The 15,910-nt window shown below is 44.2% G+C and overlaps 1 protein-coding gene across 3 annotated transcripts in view; it reads right to left on the minus strand.

Moving 5' to 3' along the window:
- The window catches only part of PPARG (peroxisome proliferator activated receptor gamma), a 118,128-nt gene extending 106,129 nt beyond the window's left edge, over nt 1-11,999 (minus strand). For 2 of the 3 annotated variants that reach the window (XM_089678696.1, XM_089678695.1), the window contains exon 1: nt 11,801-11,999. The gene's annotated coding sequence lies outside the window, so the exon portion shown is untranslated. The remainder of the gene's footprint in view (nt 1-11,800) is intronic. The other variant, XM_089678694.1, reaches the window with a different exon arrangement.
- Between the last annotated feature and the right edge of the window lie 3,911 nt (nt 12,000-15,910).

Below are 15,910 nucleotides of genomic sequence, written 5' to 3' on the forward strand. Positions count from 1 at the left end.
ACATGCAAAGTAGTAAGCAAGATGTCACTTGTGACATCATTGCTTACTACGTGTGAAATCTGTGAATGATCACAGAGGTCACATGGTACAAGGCTATTCACAACAGCCTTGTACCATGTGACAAGGTGTGTCCAATCACAGCTCACTCAGTATTTCTCAATGGCTGCAAGAATACAGACAGAGAGAAAGAGAAATGATTGCTTTTACATCCTATATGAGTGCAGGGGCGGACTGACCATTTGGAAACTCGGGCACTGCCCGAGGGCCCAGGGTCAGTAGGGGGCCCCATGAGATGCCCCTGGTACCTTTTTCATAGGCTTTTTTGAGTTTGGGCAAGGGCACAGGGGCCTCATGACCCCCTATTGCCCGGGGGCCCCATGAGTTGTCAGTCCGCCCCACCATGGTGACACTGTACTGCTAGGGTGACAGTATATAAAAAAAACCCATAAATAATAATATAAAAAAATAAAATAAAAATGTAAAAAATTTTTTAAAAATTATAATTTTTGGTTATAAACTAATCTGGCTTATTTTTTTTTACTAAAAAGACAACTGAATACATTTTGGCCAAGATTTATGATGAAAGATTATTTATTTGCAACATTTTATAAGAAAAACACTTTTTTTCAAAATTTTTGGACTTTTCATTTACATAGCAAAAAACATAAAAATCCCAGCGGTGAATAAATACCACCAAAATAAAGCTTTATCTGTCTAAAAAAAATGGTAAAAAATTCATATGGGTACAGTGTTGCATGACCGCGCAATTGTCATTCAAAGTGTGATAGTGCTGAAAGCTGAAAATTGCCCTGGACAGGAAGGGGGTAGAAGTGTCCGGACTGGAAGTGGTTAAGTCACTTGATAATGACAAATATAAATCAATCATCTTTAAACTAGACTGAGCCATTAACATGAAATCTGTTTATTATGGATTACTTTATTTTACAGATCGTTATCGCTCCTTGTGATGCATTACCTGATGAATATACAATATTTGAAGGCATTATTCTAATAATACAAGAAATGAAGGTGTGAACCCCCGTGACACAAAGAACCTGCATTTAGCTTGTGTTTACTCTCACGATTTAATTGTGTTCCCGCTCCCTATTCCTAGACACCAATATAAATGGATCTAAGCCGGTGCACCTGTTTGCTCACTCTCTACCTCTAGAACAAACACGAACCTGACTGTCAAGGAAAAAACCTGCTCGACATCCTAATCATTCAGTAAAGACAAGAATGTGACATTGCATTCACTCAAGAACATCGCAACTTCAAGACATCTGCAGCTAATGAAAGGGAACATTCACTAAACTCCTGATTTTATATGATTTTATATGATTTTATATGATTTTCTCAGCATACAGTCAGGTCCATAAATATTGGGACATCGACACAATTCTAACATTTTTGGCTCTATACACCACCACAATGGATTTGAAATGAAACAAACAAGATGTGCTTTAACTGCAGACTGTCAGCTTTAATTTGAGGGTATTTACATCCAAATCAGGTGAACAGTGTAGGAATTACAACAGTTTGCATATGTGCCTCCCACTTGTTAAGGGACCAAAAGTAATGGGACAATTGGCTTTTCAGCTGTTCCATGGCCAGGTGTGTGGTATTCCCTCATTATCCCAATTACAATGAGCAGATAAAAGGTCTAGAGTTCATTTCAAGTGTGCTATTTGCATTTGGAATCTGTTGCTGTCAGCTCTCAAGATGAGATCCAAAGAGCTGTCACTATCAGTGAAGCAAGCCATCATTAGGCTGAAAAAACAAAACAAACCCATCAGAGAGATAGCAAAAACATTAAGTGTGGCCAAAACAACTGTTTGAAACATTCTTAAAAAGAAGGAACGCACCGGTGAGCTCAGCAACACCAAAAGACCCAGAAGACCACGGAAAACAACTGTGGTGGATGACCAAAGAATTCTTTCCCTGGTGAAGAAAACACCCTTCACAACAGTTGGCCAGATCAAGAACACTCTCCAGGAGGTAGGTGTATGTGTGTCAAAGTCAACAATCAAGAGAAGACTTCACCAGAGTGAATACAGAGGGTTCACCACAAGATGTAAACCATTGGTGAGCCTCAAAAACAGGAAGGCCAGATTAGAGTTTGCCAAACGACATCTAAAAAAGCCTTCACAGTTCTGGAACAACATCCTATGGACAGATGAGACCAAGATCAACTTGTACCAGAGTGATGGGAAGAGAAAAGTATGGAGAAGGAAAGGAACTGCTCATGATCCTAAGCATACCACCTCATCAGTGAAGCATGGTGGTGGTAGTGTCATGGCGTGGGCATGTATGGCTGCCAATGGAACTGGTTCTCTTGTATTTATTGATGATGTGACTGCTGACAAAAGCAGCAGGATGAATTCTGAAGTGTTTCAGGCAATATTATCTGCTCATATTCAGCCAAATGCTTCAGAACTCATTGGACACCGCTTCACAGTGCAGATGGACAATGACCCAAAGCATACTGCAAAAGCAACCAAAGAGTTTTTTAAGGGAAAGAAGAGGAATGTTATGCAATGGCCAAGTCAATCACCTGACCTGAATCCATTTGAGCATGCATTTCACTTGCTGAAGACAAAACTGAAGGGAAAATGCCCCAAGAACAAGCAGGAACTAAAGACAGTTGTAGTAGAGGCCTGGCAGAGCATCACCAGGGATGAAACCCAGCGTCTGGTGATGTCTAGGCATTCCAGACTTCAGGCTGTAATTGACTGCAAAGGATTTGCAACCAAGTATTAAAAAGTGAAAGTTTGATTTATGATTATTATTCTGTCCCATTACTTTTGGTCCCTTAACAAGTGGGAGGCACATATGCAAACTGTTGTAATTCCTACACCGTTCACCTGATTTGGATGTGAATACCCTCAAATTAAAGCTGACAGTCTGCAGTTAAAGCACATCTTGTTTGTTTCATTTCAAATCAATTGTGGTGGTGTATAGAGCCAAAAATGTTAGAATTGTGTCGATGTCCCAATATTTCTGGACCTGACTGTAGATCATATATGGTAACATGACTGCCAACAATTATTTCCTACAATGACAGTGGCCAAACATGACTGTATTTTTGAGCATCAGGATTTAAACATTTTTCTTGATCTTGTTCAGTTCATGAATTACTGACACATGTTGGGAACATTAAATGTGTGCCAAAGGGATTTACCAACCATGGACTTCTTATATGCTTCTCCCCTTCCACGAGCCATGTAGCACTCTTCAACCTTTTAAATACATCTTTGTTTTCTTATCTATTTTTCTATCCATATATCCTTAGAACAGACCATCCTCCTATCATATCTGTTTTTGTTATGTATGTTTTACAATGTAATTGTATGAATTTGTCACTTCAAAAGCTGGAATTTCAAAGTGTTAAGGCTCAGTTCACACTAGCTGTGTCAGCAGGCGTCAGCCAAGCATTTGGGAAGCGGTTTTAACGCTTCTCAAATGCCTATGAAAATTCTGCACATGGCAGCACACAGTGCTGTTCACACTGAAGCGTTAGCGTCGTGTCGCAGCAAAACTGACGCCTGATGTCCAGTCAGGAGGAGTTGAAGCCTCCCATTCAAGTCTATGGTGCCGCTCCTCAAATGCCTGGCAGGTGTGTGCAAGGCAGTTGTGAGGCGTTTGCGGATCGTAAAGGCTCGTTCACACTTGACTTTATTTCTAACTCTTGCCAAATGACCCTATAGAGCTTGACAGGCGTTAGACAGGCATTTGGGAAGCGTTTTTAATGCCCCTCAAACGTTCCCCAAATGTTCCCAAAACGCCCTATGCGCGGTTTTGAGGTGGTTGATAGGCGTTTGCCAAGCGTTAAAACCGCACCACAAACTCCTATAATGAAGTTAAATGGTATTACCGTTCCGCAACCACCTCGCAATTGCATTGCAACCGCGTCACAACCGCACCACAAACGCCTGCCAGGCGTTTGCGGAGCAGCACCATAGACTTGAATGGGAGGCTTCAACTCCTCCTGACTCGACACGAGGCGTCAGTTTTGCCGCGGCGCTAACGGCTCCGTGTGAATAGCACTGGGTGCTGCCATGTGCAGAATTTTCATAGGCATTTGAGAAGCATTAAAAACGCTTCCCAAACACCTGTCTGATACCTGCTGAAAAAGCTAGTGTGAACGTAGCCTTAATACCATTTAACTTCATTATAGGCATTTGTAGTGCACTTTTAACTCTTGGCAAACGCTTATCAACTTCCTCAAAACCACGCATAGGGCATTTTGGGAGAGTTTGGGGAGCATTGCAAATGCTTAACAAACACCTGTCTAATGCCTGTCAAACGCTATAGGGGCATTTGGCAAGAGTTAGAAATAAAGTCAAGTGTGAACGAGCCCTTGCTGTGGCAGCGCGGTGGCTAAATGGTCCGCACATCTGACTGGCAGCACCAGGGTCATTGGTTCAAATTACAACCACAGCACTACCTGTCTGGAGTTTGCATGTTCTCACTGTGCCTGCGTGGGCTTCTTCTGGGTACTCCGGTGTCCTCCCACACTCCATAGACATGGTAGGCTAACTGGATCCTGTCTAAATTTGCCCTAGTATGTGAATGTGAGTTAGGGACCTTAGATTGTACACCCCTTGATGGTTAGGGACTGACGTGAATGTACAATATATATATATATATATATATATATATATTGTACATTCACGTCAGTCCCTAACCCTCAAGCAGTGTACAATCTAAGGTCCCTAACTCACATATATATGTAGAGCGCTGCATACATCAACCTCCCTGGCAGTATGATTATTTCAGATTTTTGGTGCTGAAAGTGGTACCATTATTTTGCATGGAAATTTGGCGTTTTATATTGTAGGCCTGTAATTCTTAGGAATAACTCACTGAAATCTGTCCAAACAAGAGTCTAGTAAACATCCCGGGTAGGATAAAACTTGAAACACGAAATCATAAATTATAATTTAATAAATAATCATAAAAAATAATAATATAATAATAATAAATTTAATTCAATAATATAATCAAACCAAAAACACTGAAATTTGAAATATAGCGCCAAGTTCGCACATCACTGAGCAAAGTCGCAAAATCGTTTTCAGTGTCTGATGACAAATTTCTCCACGAATCATTATCACTCAATTCTGCAAGTAGTTCTGATTTACTATTGCTGTTCTCTAGCTGATCTAAAATCACTTTTGACCTAAAGGGACGCTTTTTGGACGCCATGGACTTTTCTCAGTTTCCAGGTAGAAAGAACAGTAAAAATGCAGGCAGGGGACAGGGCAAAGCACTCGGGACAAAATGTAAGTGAAATGGTTTGATACAGTAATGTTTTACTATGTGATTTTAGTGATTTTTGTGAATGTCACTTTTTGTCATTTTCAAATTTCCCGCCGTTCTGTCCCCCGTACGTCCCGACGTCGCAGGGAACGGAACCCAGAAGACAGATACCGGCATCCGCTGGATTACATTGCCGGGGACACTGCAGGAGGGACATCGCAGGAGCGCAGGACAAGGTAAGTGACCGAGAGATCGCGGAGCAGCGCCACATGGTAAGCCCGAGTGTAGCTCTGGGTTACCGCTTGTGGTACTGAAACTTTACCCCGAGCTACACTCAGGAATACCTCCAGGGAGGTTAACAGAGCTATATAAATACCTGAAAAAAATAAAATTGTTCCTTCTTGTTTGAAACACCCACTTTGTACAACAGCTTGGCAGATGATAGGGCTATAGAAATCAATAATGATAAAAATAAAGTAATTTAATGTTCAATAAACTAGATGACTCTGATCCATCCTTAGACACACAACAAAGGGCGCCTCTGCTGTTCAGACCACTGGCAGGATTTTTATAGACCTCTTCTAACCAGAGGCGTCCCTAGGGTAGGTGTCACCCGGTGTGGTAACACTTGGTGACACCCCCTCCGGCGATCCCCGCAGAATGGATCGGATCTGCGGATTGAGCAGAATGGAGGCGACTCCGATCCATTGTGCTCAATCCGCAGATCCGATGTATCCTGCGGGGATCATTGGCTTTCTTTACAACTTACCTTTTTGTGGAGTGGGTCCGGTGTCACCCTGTGCGGTCGGTGTCACCCGGTGCGGACCGCACCCCCCGCACCTGCCTTGGGACACCAGTGCTTCTACCTTACCTAGTTCAGCACCTTCCTGAGAACTCTGCAGAACATCCAGGATTGGGACCCCTGTGGCATCGAAAACAACCTTTGAATTCCTATGTGGGGACAGGGTATTCTCCACCTGCACCTGCAGCTACGGTAGGTTGCGTGTTTTTACCCCACAGGATAACTGCAACCTAAGCAGATGTAAGTAATTTTTTTCTTTTTCAATATATTTGAGTCACTTATTCCACTCTGGGGTTGATTTACTAAAACTGGAGAGTGCAAAATCTGGTGGAGCTGTGCATGATAGCCAATCAGCTTATAACATCAGCTTGCTCAATTAAAGCGGAGTTCCGCCTGAAAAAAATAAAAATAAAAACTGTAGCTGTTGACTTTTAAAATATAGACACTTTCCTGTCCCTCGGTCTAGTGGTGTCCTCAACACCGCTGGTTTCACCGGCCATCTTCTCTCGCTGGCACCGACATCTTTAGTGTGGGCACCCAGCTGTGACAGTTTGTGGCTTCACAGCTGGGTGTCCACTGCGCATGCATGAAAAGCGCTGCGCTTTGTAAATAGCCCCGTAGTCTTCTGAGACCTGTCACGCGTCCCACAAGACTACGGGGGGGGGGCAACTTCCGCTTCCGATTGCCTTAGGCTCATCACAGCGGAAGTGGGAGCGGGTACCTGTCAAATTTGGGTATCCGCTCCTCCACTCCCCGCTCCCCAAAGGTGTCAATCCTTAATGGGGAGCGGGGGACAAAGGCTTGAAGTGGAACTTCTCCACTTAAAGCTTTGACAAAAATATTCAAGCTGATTGGTTTCTTCACCAGATTTTGCACTCTTCAGTTTTAGTAAATCAACCCCTACAAGTGTCGTCCTGCTTTATTCTTTTCTTATGATCACCCATGGACCTCTAACCAGCCTCTTGTAGATGAACTCCATTGACCTCCATGGACCACCAACCTAAATTTTAAAATAACAACAGCAACTTACAAGTGTTCTTTTTTGCTTTCCTACAAGAGACAACTATTTAAAGAGATAGCTGACCTGCTTGAGTCTCTTGCTAATCTTGGACTACGAATGCATTCCCCAACAGGTCAATCAGCAAATGATTTAGGCAGTCCCAAGGTACTGTCATAAGGGAGTGTAGGGGTTAATGACTGAGATAGAACAAGTAGGCATGTTCACTGAACATACAAAGTCGGTTGCATCTCAGGATTTTGAGATCTTACATGGATCCATCACAATGCTCTTGTAGGAGTATAGGGTGACACCGGTTACTCGGTGACTACTAACACTATTCACTTGCATTATCTAGTAGGATCAATAAAACCAACACACACTGTACTCCAGCTCCACAAAATGGACTTTGACAATAATGGAAGCTTCACAGACTTCTGTGTTTAATGCACGCTTTGAAATTACAAATTCAGCCTGCGGTGGATGAATAAACCATTTGCTTTTCACATATTACAACATTTTTACAGGTTAACAAGTCAGTGAACCGAGTGCGTCGTTTATTTCCTGCCCGACAAAGTTTTATTGCAACATCTCGTGATGGGACCTTACAGTGTCCTGAGAGCAGACTGTCTGACACTGCACAAGCGATGCAAAAGTGGGTTCCCCAACACGACTTACTTCCCAAATCACGGCACACCATGTGACCTAACAAATGAAAGCTCGGCAAAGAAAGTCTTGCTGACTCATGTCAAGAATGTGATCTGTGACGACAGCACTAAAAAGGGTTTTAATTCTTGTGTCATATTTTATAACAGAGTTACAGCATTCTGTGCTACCGCCGCAATGGGTGATTTAAATTAAGACTTACAAGTACAATGTAATGTGAAAACAGTAATAATTGATATAAAGTTCTTAAAACGTTTTTTAATCACAGATAAGTAAACTAGAATGTAGGTGGCCAGTTATGAACAGTACAGGGGCGGACTGACCATTTGGAAACTCGGGCACTGCCCGAGGGCCCGGGGTCAGTAGGGGGCCCCATGAGATGCCCCTGGTACCTTTTTCATAGGCTTTTTTGAGTTTGGGCAAGGGCAAAGGGGCCCCATGATCCCCTGTTGCCCGGGGGCCCCATAAGTTGTCAGTCCGCCCCTGGAACAGTATGAACATTTTTATTACCGTTTCTATATTTAGTCCCATCAATACTTAGCAATTCACTTAATAATACACTTTCAAGCTTATCAAAGAGCAGTAATCGCAATTCACAGTACAACAGTAAAATTTCAGTTTATTCAATTCAGATCTATAAAGTGAAATGGGCGATGGCACTTTGTAGGCTGCTATGGCTTAAAAAAGACTTATTATGTCACACAATAGTTAAAAAAGCAATATCTACACTATACATAGACACCATACAATAGAACACAATACATTTTATATACAATATTATTTTGTAGCTGAAGATCCTAATCTACATATAGCATACAGTCCTACTACATCGCCAATTAATTAGTCTACTGGTTCTACTACATCAAAAACTAAAATATCACAAGCCAATGTGCAGTCCAAAATATTTTACACACAGTCCAGTCTGAACCTAACCTACTGCCTTGGGTTAATATCTAAGCATATTGCTCAATGAACACCATCCAAGGTTCTAACCAGTCTACAAAGCCCAATCTCTTTAATTCTGAACTTCAGTCTGGCTATGCTATATAGTAAGTCTTCTAGTGTCATAGGAATAGCTTTTCAGGCTAAAATATCACAGGCCAATGTGCAGTCCCAATATTTTACACACAGTCCAGTCTGAACCTAATCTGCTGCCTTGGGTTAATATCTAAGCAGACTTCTCAATGAACGCCATCCAAGGTTCTAACCAGTCTACAGAGCCCAATCTCTTTGATTCTGAACTTCAGTCTGGCTATGCTATATAGTAAGTCTTCTAGTGTCATAGGAGTAGCTTTTCAGGCTAAAATATCACAGGCCAATGTGCAGTCCCAATATTTTACTCACGGTCCAGTCTGAACCTAATCTACTGCCTTGGGTTAATATCTAAGCATATTGCTCAATGAACGCCATCCAAGGTTCTAACCAGTCTACAAAGCCCAATCTCTTTGATTCTGAACTTCAGTCTGGCTATGCTATATAGTAAGTCTTCTAGTGTCATAGGAGTAGCTTTTCAGGCTAAAATATCACAGGCCAATGTGCAGTCCCAAATATTTTACTCACGGTCCAGTCTGAACCTAACCTACTACCTTGAGTTATAATCTAAGTAGATCTCCCAGTGAACACCATCCAAGGTTCTTGTTAGTCTACAGAGCCCAATATCTTTGCTTCTGAACTTTAGTCTGTCTATGCTATATAGTTAGTTTACCTTTGTCATAGGGATGGCTTTTCAGGCTAAAATATCACAAGCAAATGTGCAGTCCCAAATATTTTACATACGGTCCAGTGTGAGCTTAACCTATTGCCTTGGGTTAATATCTAAGTAGATCTCCCAATAAAGACCATCTAAGGTTCTAACAAGTCTATAGAGCCTAATCTCTTTGATTCTGTGCTATCGGCAGCATCCAATGCCCCATATGCCACCCAATCTGGAACATCTGATACCCCAAAAATTGGTTCCAATTCTCAAGTACAGCACATAGCAGATCCTCATTAGATCACATGGGACTTTGTTTACTTAGGCTGCAAGATCTCTTGCCGAGCCATCCATATTCAGCGGTTCATCAGGGAGGTGCATGCTTCTGAAGTTCCTCATACCTGTATGAGGACTATTCTTTCACAAACTCAACATTTATTTTTTGCAGTTTTGTATGCTTCTAACATGTTCCTGTTTTAACCTTTTTATCCCAACCATTCTTCACTTTACTAATTATTAACTGATTGCTAACAGTGAGCTACATCAAAGAAATTTCAGCTGGGCATGGCCATTTTTCCGCAAAGCATACAAGTCTTGTTTTATTAGTAAGTGAAAGTGAACTCTGGTCACCTGCACTACACTGGAAGCGTGAGCTCAGCTTTAGTAAATCAGGCCCATAAAGTCAACCTATAACATCCACATCAATGTACATAGGGGCAGGTATTTCAAGTTTGTACACTGCATGCATTCCAGGCCAAAGTCCCCTGTGCCATCTATGATAACCTTATCGTACGCAGATCTTATACTGAGATTGTACAATAGTTTCCACGTGTTAACCAGGCTAAACTGTCCGGCATATTATATACCGACTAGCCTAGAACCATATATTATGTGCATCATATACTGCTGAGTCTTAAAAAGTATACCGTATTGTATACTGTCCAGTTTAAAAATGTACATCATATAATAACCAGTTTTAAAAAGAATATCATATACTGTCCACTCTTAAAATGTGCATCATATACTGTCCACTCTTAAAATGTACGTAATATACTGTCCAATCTAATAATGTACTTCATTTACTGACCAGTCTAAACATGTCCATCATTTACTGACCAGTCTAATAATGTACTGTACATCATACAATAACCAGTCTAAAACAGTGTATCATATTTTGCCCAGTCTTAAAATGTGCATCATATACTGTCCACTCTTAAAATGTAAGTCATATACTGTCCAGTCTAATAATGTACATCATATAATAACCAATTTAAAAAATGTGTATCATATGCTGCACAGTCTTAAAACGTGCATCATATACTGCCCATTCTTAAAATGTAAGTCGTATACTGTCCAGTCTAATAATGTACATCATATAATAACCAGTCTAAAAAATGTGTATCATATGCTGTCCAGTCTTAAAATGTACATCATATACTGCCCAGTCCTAAAATGTAAGTCATATACTGTCCAGTCTAATAATGTACATAATATAATGTCCAGTCTAAGAGGGTATACAGTGTTGTGCCATGTATTGTCCCCCCTATTGTACAGCGCTGAGCAAACCCTTTGGCGCTATATAAACTCGTAGTAATAATAATAATAATAATAATACTGTCCAGTCCAAAAATGTACACCATATACCGACCAGTCTAATAATGGACATCATACAGCGATCAGTCTAAAAGTGTACTTCATATACTAAGTAATACTTTCCTATTAGTCTAAACTTTCCTGCATGCAATGTACTGATCAGTAATCTGAAATAACACGGATAAATGCACTATACTTAGCAATTGTTTAAAGGGAGCCATACACACATCAATATTTTCATACAATTGCTCATTCAAAGCAACTAAAGTGATTAAATTGAATAAAGATCACAAACCAAAGATCCTCCAATCGTGAACTCTCAATCAATTTCGACTTTGATAAGGCGATTGGCTATAGCAGAATTTCATTGATTGTCTTAATATCCGGGATTCAGGAGGACCAATTGTAATTCAGATCAATTAAGTGATCAGTGGCATTTATAACTGAAAGATTGTATTTTTGATTATTATTTTCAGCTGATCGCAAAAAATATATGTTGCATTAATGATACATAGTGCGATTGCATGTATCTAAATTGATCACCACCTTAAAGCTGGACACACACAGTCAGATTTTGATCTGCCAGATCAGATCTATTTACTAACAACTATGCAGTAAGTAGCTAACAAACATTCCATCCTGGCAGTGCACAGAGTTACGGGTAAATGATGATCTGTCAGTCCAGTTCTGCGGTAGCTCCTAGCAACATCATCACCATGACCGGTAGCCATTCACAAAGCATGGACAGAAAGTTTGTGCTCAGATCCCACATGCTGCTCTCACTGACCTGCACAGGCTGACAGTAGGATGAGAAGTTTTCAGGCTGGCAGCTCTCAGTGATGTGCCATAGGCTGCTGGAAGGAGGACCCAGGCTTTGGGGTGATAGTGTCCCTTTAAAGCTGCAGTGACAGCTGTCAGATGGAAGTGAGGCCACTCAAGTCTCTCTCTGTCTCATCACAGTGTCTGTAGTGTGGTGTCAGGAGCCTTGTCACTGCCCTCTCCCTCCTCAGATCCTCCCTTTCTCCTCCTCCTCCTTCACAGTGACAAAGAGTAACCGTGTCACCATCATCCCCACTGAGCAGCACTGATCACCCTTCTCACTGATACAATGTATCAATCAGAGGCCAATCATTAATGTCAGTGGGACCGGATTGTGGCTCACACTGCCACCTACTGGACGCCACGATTTCTGGGCTGCTGCTATTGGTGTGCAATGTAATCTGGAAGATGAGATCAGCAATATGTATATTCACTAATTCTTTCAAAGTATTATTGATTTAATCAGCTGGGTTGATGACACAATGGCGATTTCTTTGCAGAAATAATTGCTGTCACAATTCGCTTAAAACGGTTATTTTTTGCTAGCGATTTTATCGCTAGAGTTTATTTATTTATTTATTTAGAGTTGCTAGAGATTTGCTAAAAAATTGGGTTGTGCTCTGCTACAAATTGATCGCTCACCTCCAACGATTAGCAGCTCAGCATAGCGATTGTTGAAACATGTCATAGAAAAGCATTAAGGGCCAGTTCACACGACATGCGTTTCAGTTGCTTATATTCTGCGTCCGATAAGCACAGAAAGTAGGTTCTATGGTTGTCAAAGTCATAGTTCACACCAGTGCTTGTAGTTCCAGTGATGCAGAAAAAAAAGCAGAACAGGCTGCATTTTCCTGCACAGAACTGTAATGGAACGCGGTAAAACGCATAAAAAAATGCACCCGAGTGCACCAAAATGCACCAAAGACGCACTGGAACACACATGTTTCTATTTCAATTGAAGACAATCAGAGGGGAAAAAATGAACTGGAATGCATAAAAAACGCACTGGAGCGTGTCAAAAACGCATTAAAAATGCATAAAAAACGAGATGTAGAAATGCATCTGGAACGCATCTGGAATGCGTACCTCTAGTGTGAATCGGCCCTAAGGGCTAGTTCACATTAGATGCAGTCAATGGTGTATCTAGGATTTGTGCTGCCCTAGGAAACATAAAAATAGGCTGCCCCAACCTTTCCCGTGGAGAGAGCCTGACACCGACCAACACACTCCACCCCCCCCCCCCCCTCTGTGGAGACAGCATAACACCAATCAATAACCCCCCAAAGGAGAGAGCCTGACACCGACCAACACAACCCCCCCTACTGTGGAGAGAGCATAACACCAACCAATAACCCCCCCAAAGGAGAGAGCCTGACACCGACCAACACATCCCCCCCCACTGTGGAGACGGCATGACACCAACCAATAACCCCCCAAAGGAGAGAGCCTGACACCGACCAACACATCCCCCCCCCACTGTGGAGAGAGCATAACACCAACCAATAACCCCCCAAAGGAGAGAGCCTGACACCGACCAACACATCCCCCCCCCCCACTGTGGAGACGGCATGACACCAACCAATAACCCCCCAAAGGAGAGAGCCTGACACCGACCAACACATCCCCCCCCCCACTGTGGAGAGAGCATAACACCAACCAATAACCCCCCAAAGGAGAGAGCCTGACACCGACCAACACATCCCCCCCCTACTGTGGAGAGAGCATAACACCAACCAATAACCCCCCAAAGGAGAGGGCCTGACACCGACCAACACCCCCCCCTACTGTGGAGACAGCATAACACCAATCAATAACCCCCCAAAGGAGAGAGCCTGACACCGACCAACACCCCCCCTCCCTACTGTGGAGAGAGCATAACACCAACCAATAACCCCCCAAAGGAGAGGGCCTGACACCGACCAACACCCCCCCCCTACTGTGGAGACAGCATAACACCAATCAACAACCCCCCAAAGGAGAGAGCCTGACACCGACCAACACATCCCCCCCCCCACTGTGGAGAGAGCATAACACCAACCAATAACCCCCCAAAGGAGAGGGCCTGACACCGACCAACAGCCCCCCCCCCCTACTGTGGAGAGAGCATAACACCAACCAATATTCCCCCAAAAGAGAGAGCCTGACACCGACCAACACCCCCCCCTCCCCACTGTGGAGACAGCATGACACCATCCAATAACCCCCCAAAGGAGAGAGCCTGACACCGACCAACACATCCCCCCCCTACTGTGGAGACAGCATAACACCAACCAATAACCCCCCAAAGGAGAGAGCCTGACACCGACCAACACATCCCCCCCCCCACTGTGGAGACAGCATAACACCAACCAATAACCCCCCAAAGGAGAGAGCCTGACACCGACCAACACATCCCCCCCCCCACTGTGGAGACAGCATGACACCAACCAATAACCCCCCAAAGGAGAGAGCCTGACACCGACCAACACATCCTCCCCCCGATGTGGAGAGAGCATGACACCAACCAATAACCCTCCAAAGGAGAGAGCCTGACACCGACCAACACATCCCCCCCACTGTGGAGAGAGCATAACTCCAACCAATAACCCCCCCAAAGGAGAGAGCCTGACACTGACCAACACCCCACCAACCGTGGAGAGAGCATAACACCAACCAGCAACCCACCCCCCCAACGAATAGAGCCTGACACCAACCAATAAACCCCCCCCCACTGAGGAGAGAGCATAACTCCAACCAATAACCCCCCAAAGGAGAGAGCCTGACACTGACCAACACATCCCCCCGCCACTGTGGAGAGAGCATAACTCCAACCAATAACCCCCCCAAAGGAGAGAGCCTGACACTGACCAACACATCCCCCCCCCCACTGTGGAGACAGCATAACACCAACCAATAACCCCCCCAAAGGAGAGAGCCTGACACCGACCAACACATCCCCCCCCCACTGTGGAGAGAGCATAACTCCAACCAATAACCCCCCCAAAGGAGAGAGCCTGACACTGACCAACACCCCACCAACCGTGGAGAGAGCATAACACCAACCAGCAACCCACCCCCCCAAAGAATAGAGCCTGACACCAACCAATACATCCCCCCCCCACTGTGGAGAGAGCATAACTCCAACCAATAACCCCCCCAAAGGAGAGAGCCTGACACCGACCAACACATCCCCCCCCCACTGTGGAGAGAGCATAACTCCAACCAATAACCCCCCCAAAGGAGAGAGCCTGACACTGACCAACACATCCCCCCCCCCCACTGTGGAGACATCATAACACCAACCAATAACCCCCCCAAAGGAGAGAGCCTGACACCGACCAACACATCCCCCCCCCCCCCACTGTGGAGAGAGCATAATTTCAACTAATAACCCCCCCAAAGGAGAGAGCCTGACACTGACCAACACCCCACCAACCGTGGAGAGAGCATAACACCAACCAGCAACCCCCCCCCCCCAAAGAATAGAGCCTGACACCAACCAATACATCCCCCCCCACTGTGGAGAGAGCATAACTCCAACCAATAACCCCCCCAAAGGAGAGAGCCTGACACCGACCAACACCCCACCAACCGTGGAGAGAGCATAACACCAACCAGCAACCCACCCCCCCAAAGAAGAGAGCCTGACACTGACCAACACCCCACCAACCGTGGAGAGAGCATAACACCAACCAGCAACCCACCCCCCCAACGAATAGAGCCTGACACCAACCAATAAACCCCCCCCCACTGAGGAGAGAGCATAACTCCAACCAATAACCCCCCAAAGGAGAGAGCCTGACACTGACCAACACATCCCCCCGCCACTGTGGAGAGAGCATAACTCCAACCAATAACCCCCCCAAAGGAGAGAGCCTGACACTGACCAACACATCCCCCCCCACTGTGGAGACAGCATAACACCAACCAATAACCCCCCCAAAGGAGAGAGCCTGACACCGACCAACACATCCCCCCCCCACTGTGGAGAGAGCATAACTCCAACCAATAACCCCCCCCAAAGGAGAGAGCCTGACACTGACCAACACCCCACCAACCGTGGAGAGAGCATAACACCAACCAGCAACCCACCCCCCCA

The sequence above is a fragment of the Staurois parvus genome, unplaced genomic scaffold, assembly GCF_062004578.1.
Source record: "Staurois parvus isolate SC_StPar_1 unplaced genomic scaffold, SC_StPar_1.0 ptg000209l, whole genome shotgun sequence".
Lineage (NCBI taxonomy): Eukaryota > Metazoa > Chordata > Amphibia > Anura > Ranidae > Staurois > Staurois parvus.